Source organism: Crocuta crocuta, unplaced genomic scaffold (assembly GCF_008692635.1).
Source record: "Crocuta crocuta isolate KB4526 unplaced genomic scaffold, BGI_CrCroc_1.0 scaffold143, whole genome shotgun sequence".
Lineage (NCBI taxonomy): Eukaryota > Metazoa > Chordata > Mammalia > Carnivora > Hyaenidae > Crocuta > Crocuta crocuta.
In genome coordinates, this window is record NW_027529175.1 from 4,674,795 (window position 1) to 4,682,774 (window position 7,980).

Sequence of the window (7,980 nt, forward strand, 5' to 3'; positions counted from 1 at the left end):
TGGACGGCCTCCTCCCTGCTCCCCCCATTCCCTCTTGCCCCCGCCCCTCCCCCCTTCTCCCCCCTACCGTGTTGCGGTCCAGGTGCGCTGTCTCAGTTCACACTTGTGCTGCGCCGCCTTTCCCTTCCTTGGTTGGCTTCTCCCGTTCCGTGTCGCAGCCTGTGCGGGCTCCTCAGCCCTCACACCAAACCAGGGGTGGGAGGCGTCTTTCCCCCTCCCGGACGGGAAAACAGAGGCAGAGCACGTGCTAGGCTTATTCAGACTCCAGGCCGCCGGCGGGTCAGCATGGGGACTGGGTCAGCATGGGGACGGCAGCCCCGGAATTAGTGGGCCAGGAACTTGGATCCCGCAGCCGCTCGGCCTCCAGAATCGGTAGAATTCCCAGGGTCACCGCCTGCAGCCCTGGCTGGGGGTCCCCGCTGCCTGGGAGGGGTGTGCAGGGTGGTGGCTCAGGCCCCAGAATCCTCGGGCAGCGGGGCCCAGGGCAGGACTTGCTGTGAGTCCTGGTGGGGTGGGGTGGGCACGTGGCCTTGGCGGAGGCCGCCACAGACTTTGAGGATTTGTTTGTGTCCGAGGCTGGGTTGGTTCCGGAGAGCGCTGCGCCCCAGCGTGTCTGTGACGGCAGTGCTCACAGTTGTGCAGGTAGACAACTCAAAATTTAACGTAGACCCGACAGTGAACGTCCTTTGGTTGGTTTCCGTTGGCACCTCGGGGATCTCGTTTGTGAGTTTCTCCTGAATCAACACTGCGGGTGGCAGGGGCCAAATGGGACCCAGGGTACTGGCCTGAGCCCATCTACTCCGTGTGGACAGCCATCTCCACAGTCCCTGCCCACAGGGGACCCAGAGGGAGGCCAGGGGCTGGTGGGAGGTCAGGGAGGGCAGCCTGGAGGAGGCAGCCTTCAACTGGAAGATGGATGGGAGGGAGGCAGGAAGGGCTCCGACCACCTGGAGGTTCCCCGGATGCCTGTTGCTTATCTTCCACCACATCCCAGAATCCATCCCGTTCCTTGATTTTAACCCTCTTTCAGAGTAGGGGAAACTAAGGCAGAAGCCGCAGGAGAGAGAAAGAGCTGTAAGAGGAAGCAGAGACCTAGGTTTGAGCAGGTCACTTTCTTTCGCAGGGACTCAGCCTCCTAACCCGCAGATGCCTTCGTTGGCCTCCCTTCCCCAGAATAGTCATGGTCACTGTCACGAACAGCCGTCTGGCCCTGACCACAGGCTTGATTGCCCCACGGCTCACCCCCAGCAGCCTCACAGGGCAGGGACTGTTCCCTTTTACAGATGGGGAAACCAAGGCAGGGGGGCTCAGGTGACTTTCCGAGGTCACAGGACCAGTGAGTGGGGAGCCAGCTGTGCTGTGGCCGTGGCGCCTTCCAGGACACTGAGGTCTGCCTGCTTGAGGACAGTTGGCCGGTGACTGCCCTTCAGATCTCTACAGAGTCAGCACGGGGATATGAGAATGATGTTTTCAGTTTTTCAGATAAATTATTAAGCTTTCCCCTCCATCCTTAGGTGACAGTAGATGCTCAGAGAACGTGCACCCATCAGGTGTACCCAGAGGCTTCCAGGTGCCCTGAGGGCACTTTTGAGGGGCGCCCCTCTGGGCCCCGGGCTGCGGGTAGGGCTGGCCTGGAAGATGCCCTCTGTGACACCCTGCTCCCGAGTCCTGCCCCAGCGACCTTACGTGGAGGCTCCTGGGTGATGCCCACGTTTCTGGGTCCCTGGAAGGCAGGAGACCTGGCCGGTCCTGGTCCCCGTTTGCCTACCTCTCAAATGGGCTCCAGCAGCAGCAGGCTGTCCCGAGGCCCAGAGGGAATAAGTGGGCACTTAGTAGGGGTCAGGTGGGGCTGCGCCCCGGAGCCCGTGTCCCCGCCCCGCCCCCGCCCCTGCCCGTGGGGCCTGGAGCTGCTAACCAGAGTTGCTAGCTACTCACTCCTTGGGTTCCCCACCGTGGAATTATTGTGGGGACAATAATTCGAGTGGTTATTACCTACTCGAGGGTCATTTGCAAGATCAAGTGAGTTGTTAATTTGTGCAAAGCGCCTTCAAACAGGTGCGAGCCTTTGTGTCAATATCCGTTCCTCGTCCTCCCTCTGAGTGCGGACGGCGGAGGGGTGAGCCTGTGTGGAAGCGTCTGCCCTTGGCCCCTCGGCCAAGGCGAGTGACCCTGGACTGAGCAGAGCAGTGAGTGCTTTCTCGGTGAGCCCGGTGACTGTCCATCAGAAGGAACTGTTTGGCAGGTCAGGGGTCCAGAAACTCCAGGAGCGCTGTCCCCTCCCTTCCCCCACTCCTGGTAAAGTTAAAACAAAGAAAAAAACGCTGTCGCGCAGCACGCTTGTTCTCTCCAGGAGAGCTTTGGTGCTTGAAGCCGGGGAGGAATTTGAACCAGCAGGGACGTGGGTGGGGCTTCTGGAAACTGCCTCTTCTTTTTTTTTTTTTTTAAATGTTTATTTATTTTTGAGACAGAGAGAGACCGATCATGAGCGGGATAGGGGCGGAGAGAGAGGGAGACAGAATCTGAAACAGGCTCCAGGCTCTGAGCTGTCAGCACAGAGGCCAACGCGGGGCTCGAACTCACGGACCGTGAGATCAGGACCTGAGCTGAAGCTGGATGCTTAACCGACTGAGCCACCCAGGCGCCCCCCCTCTTTTTTTTTTTTTTTAAGTTTGTTTATTTTTGAGAGACGTTGGTCGGGGGACAGAGGGTCTGAAATGGGCTCTGCGCTGACAGAGAGCTGGCTCTCTATGCTGGGCTCCAACTTACAAACTCACAAACCATGAGATCATGACCTGAGCCAACATTGGATGTTTAATGTTTATTCATTTTTGAGAGACAGAGCGTGAACGGGGTGGGGGGGAGCAGAGACAGAGCGAGAGAGAGAGGGAGGCACAGAATGTGAGGCAGGCTTCAGGCTCTGAGCTGTCAGCACAGAGCCGGACGTGGGGCTCAAACTCACAGACTGTGAGATCACGATCTGAGCCGAAGTCAGACGCTTAACTGCCCAAGTCACCCAGGCGCCCCTAGAAATTGCTTCTTTTTTAGCCCTTGTTTTCCGCTAAGTTCTCGGTGCCTCTGAGGCCCCTGTAGCTCTCAGGGCAGCAGCTTCGGTTCTTTGCTGTTGTAGCACCTCGCGTTCTTTATTCATTTCTGTTTTCTTATTTATGGGGAAGGTCAGATATTCAAATTCTTTTTTTTTTTTAATGTCTTATTTATTTCTAGGAGAGAGAGAGAGAGACAGCGTGAGCAGGGGAGGGTCAGAGAGAGAGGGAGTGACAGACTCTGAAACAGGCTCCAGGCTCCGAGCTGGCAGTCAGCACAGAGCCCGACGCGGGGCTCGAACCCACGAACCGCGAGATCATGACCTAAGCGAAAGTCGGACGCTTAACCGACTAAGCCACCCAGGCGCCCCCCCTTTTTTTTTTCAAATTCTTTTTTTTTTTTAATGTTTTATTTATTTCTAGAGAAGGTCAGATATTCAGAAGGAAGTAGGACGTCCCAGCATCGACTGCAGCCCCCCTGCAGCCAAGCCTGGCCTAGGCTCCCCTTACCTGGGGCCTCACACCCACTCCCCGCACCTCCCCTCCTCCTCTCCCCCGTTGCCACTCTTTACCATCGTAAAGCAGCCCCCAGACCTCAGACTCCATAAACACCGCAATATGGATCCCCCCTTTTTTTTATCACGAGCGCAGAACTGTTAATTGCACTTAAAACAATTCACACGGGGCGCCTGGCTGGCTCAGTCAGCGGAGCGTGCGACTCTGGATCTCAGGGTTGTGAGTTCGACCCCCGCGTTGGGTGCAGAGATGACTTAAAAACAAAATCCTCAAGGGGCGCCTGGGTGGCTTAGTCAGTTAAGCGTCCGATTTTCGCTTAGGTCATGATCTCGCGGTTCGTGGGTTCGGGCCCCGCGTCGGGCTCTGTGCTGACTGCCAGCTCAGAGCCTGGAGCCTGTTTCAGTCTGTGACTCCCTCTCTCTCTGACCCTCCCCTGCTCATGCTGTCTCTCTCTCTCTCTCTCCTAGAAATATAAAAAAAATATTTAAAAAAATAAATAAAATCCTCAAAAAAAAACCTCCAATCAGCATAATTCCATAATATGGAATTTTTAAATAAGGATCCTGATAAGGTCCATGCCTTGTGGTTGGTTAATCTGACCTGGGAGGCACCCGACCCTCCGTCTTTCCGCGTGGTTTGTGCCTAGCTGCCGCCTCCACGCTGACCCTGACGTTGCGACCGGCTCTGAGCACGACGCCTTTCAGCGGGACGTCAGCCTTTCCGCCTCCTTGGGGCCAGGCTTGTACCTATGCGCAGATCAGGACGTGGGGTCTGCGGGGAGCTGGCCGGCCCCCCTGAGGCGGCACCGCGAGGAGGAGGGATCAGCCGGGCTGGGACACGTCCCCGTGACTCTCTGTCCCTGCTGCTCACGGCACGGAGGGGCCTCTGGAAGGGGACGGAGGGGGTCGGAGCCAGGCCCGGACTCTGGGAGGGCGAGCGGCCTGACCTTCCCCTGGGACCTGGGGACCTTTGTTCTCTGGCCACACTGAGGGGAAGGGTCTTTCTCTGACCTGGCTGAACAGTAACCGCATCTTTCTATGAAGAGATGTCTGAAGGCGGAGGGGTCACTGGGGCCCCAGGGATCCCGCTTCAGTTTCCAGGGAGGCATCTGAGCAGGGAGATTTGAATTCAGATAGAATTATTATTATTATTTTTAAGTTTTAAAAAAAGATTTTAAGTGATCTCCCTGCCCAGCTTGGGGTTTGAACTTACAGCCCTGAGATCAGGAGTCGCGTGCTCTACCACCTGCGCCAGCCAGGCGCCCCCAGATTGAACTGGACCTGAGCCAGCGATAATAATGGAAACCATTGATGGGTCACTCATTCCCTGCAGGAGCCGTTGGTCCCGGGTAGCTGACACAGCATGTGCAAAGGCCCGGAGGCAGGGACAGCCTGACGTGTTTGAGGGGCAACCCCGGACCGACTTGAGGCCTGTGGGGCTGGAGCAGAGAACGTGGGCTTGGTGTGGAGGTGGCGGTGGCAGGCCCAGGCATGGAGAGTCAGTCTTCCAGGCACTTTGCAGGGGGTTGAATTTCATTGCAAGGACTGCAGGCACGTGGTGCACAGAGCACAGAAGGTGTCAGGAGAGGCGTGGCTTGGGCACTTGGGATCTTCACGTACAGCCCCCGGGCAGAGGTGTGGGTGGTTTAGGGCGGAGAGCACGGGACTGAACACCCCCGAGGTGAGGCGAGGTCAGCCTGGAGGTCTGAGTTGTGCCGTGGAGACCGAGACCGAGACCGTGACAGAGACCCCAACTGTGCGTCCAGGGGCGGGGCAGCCTGGACGGCAGAGGCCGGAGCGAGTCGGGCAGTGGGAGCGGTCCTGGATTGTTGGTCAGGCCGGGCCAGGGAGGCCTCGAGTGGTCCACAGATACTCCCAGCTCCCGCTCCGTCCCCAGCCCTGGGCTGGGGTGAGCCGCACGCGGCCCTGGCTGTCAGTGAACGTGGTGGCGGGTCAAGGACAGGACGCTCGGTGCAGGCTGATGAGGGCTGTGACGGGGCCGGGGGCTGCCAGAGCCCAGAGGAAGCCCCTTTGCCAGCCTGGGGCAGGCCGGCAACCGAAGCATCAGGACACTTTTGATGAAGAGAAAACCCACTTCTAAACTGGCCGCAAAAGTCGAGGGGGTTAGATCGACCCATGTAGCTGAAATGGTAGGGCAGTCACATGGAGATCAGGTGTGGCTTGCTCAGGGTGTGGCCGTTCCCTACCCCTTTTCTACGGCCCTCTGGATCTTCAGTGGGGAGTGAGTTGGTGTGAGCTGTTCCAGGCCTCCTCTGGCTCTTTGGAGAGAGACTTCTCCAGCGGTCCTCTCTTGAGATCTTTCTCAGAAGCATCTGGAAATCTTCCGGGAGCCTCATGGGCCTGAATGAACCCATCCCTGAGGCCAGAGAAATCGCCGTGTGCCGATTGGCCCAGGCTTGGCTTCCCCAACAAACCTTTGAGAAGGGAGCCGGGATCACTCTTTGGAGTCAGGCCCCCTGGCATGGCCGTGCAGGCGACGGTGTGCACCTGAGTGAGCACATGGGCACCCCAGGCCGGGCAGCGGAGTGTAAGGGAGGGAGCGATCTTGTCCGTCCAGAAGGCTGTGGGAGCAGCCGAGTCTTGACATGGGTGACAGGAGGCGCGGGAGGGGTGGGTGGCCCCCGCGGCTCTCGACAGGTCCCTTCGCCCTTTCAGAGCAGCAGACGCCGCTGGGACTTGTGGGCAGGCCCCTGGCGAGGCCGTGCAGCTGCTCACAGCCGGTTTGGATGTGGCTGCCGCTGGTGTCTGACCTGGGCATCCTGCACAGGCTCCAGTGGCCTCTGGCCATCCTGCCCGGACAGAGGGTCTTCATGTTTGGGGGTTCTGCTGTCTGGGAGGGGGGGTCTGAGCTAACGAATTTGGGGCATAGCTGAAACAAAGGACAAGAGTTACTTTTTGTGGGGTACCGCCAAAGAGCCCGGAATCCCGGCTCAGGGGCGACCCTTCCCAGCCACCCTTGGGTGTGCCAGCCCCTTTCTCCCTGGGCCTTGGTGCCTGTGAAATGCCAGGTTAGGGGCCCTCCCCGCCTCCTGGAGCCCTTTAGCAGAACCCCATTTCTGAGACACAAGGTGAGCCCTTCTCTGCACGCCCCGCACACGACCGCACACCACTCAAATTCAACGCGGTGCTAATTTGCCCGAGGTAAGTAGGTGTCTGGTCGTAGCTGCTGCATGAAGATCATCGCTGTGAGGGTCTCTTGGTGAAATGTGCAGATACATTTTTATAGCAACAAGCCATTTTGCTGTGAATTCTAAACAGATGAGCCCGGTGATTTGAAATCTCTTCTTGCATAACGTCCGTGTCGCTGCGGGCCTGCTCTGGTCCCCGTCTCCAGGTGGAGCAGATCCCCCTCCCCCCCATCCGGGCTCACAGCTCAGGGGGAAGGGGCTTGGAGGGAGTTGGGGTGGGCGGACTCAGGTGGAGGGTGATGGGCTTGTGACCCGAAGCCCCTGCCGAGGAGAAGGGTCCATTTGTAGCGTCTGCGGGAGCCAGGCTCCCGGGTCCTATAGGGGCGAGTGCGCGGCAGCCCAGCCCCCCTGACCCTGACCCGGCGAGGGCGGCCCTGGTGACTAACCCAAGGCTCACACAGGCAGGTGCACACTTGCACACGTGCAGGTTTAGGACGGGGTAAGGGACGCTAACCGTGTGCGGGAGGTTGGGGGGGGTGTCCCCTAACACAGATCGCGAGGATAAAGGGGACATGCAGTGTCATATCCGTATGTATTTGGTCTCTGTCCCATTTCCTGGTGGAGGCTCCTTAGAACCCTGGGGACCCTCAGTGTCTTTCCTTATTCACAAAGGGCCCCTTTCGACCTTACCTGAGTTCATGCTAATGAGGCAACTCGGGCTGGGCCCTGGATAGCATCAGGGTGGGGCTGGTCACCAGAGGGGCCCCCCATCCTGATTAGAGAGTTAGAACTTTCACCTCCCCCCAGCCTCCAGGGAGGGGCCATCACCCATCACATGGTGTCTTGGCCACGCCAACCGAGATGGCTGATGGGTAAAAGCTCCCAAACCGCGAAGCCACGAGCTCCCGGGGTGGTGAGCACATCCACGTGGTGGGAGGGTGGTGCCCCAGGGAGGGCTCAGCATGCACCCCCCTCTCCGGCCCTCGGCCTGTGCGCCCCGTTTGCCTGTGCCTGAGTATCCTGTCTGTGAACCCGTGACCATAAGTAAAGCACTTTCCTGAGTTTGTGGATTGTTCTGTTGAATTACTGAGCCTGAATGGGGGTTGTGGGAACCCCCAAACTTGGAGCCGAGTCAGACAGAAGTGCCGCTTAGCCTGGAAACCCGGGACTCGGGACTGGTGTCTGAAATGGGGGCAGTCGCCAGTGGGACTGAGCCCTTAGCCAGTGGGTTCTGTGCTGACTCCCAGTGGTTTGTATTGGAATAGGATTGCATTG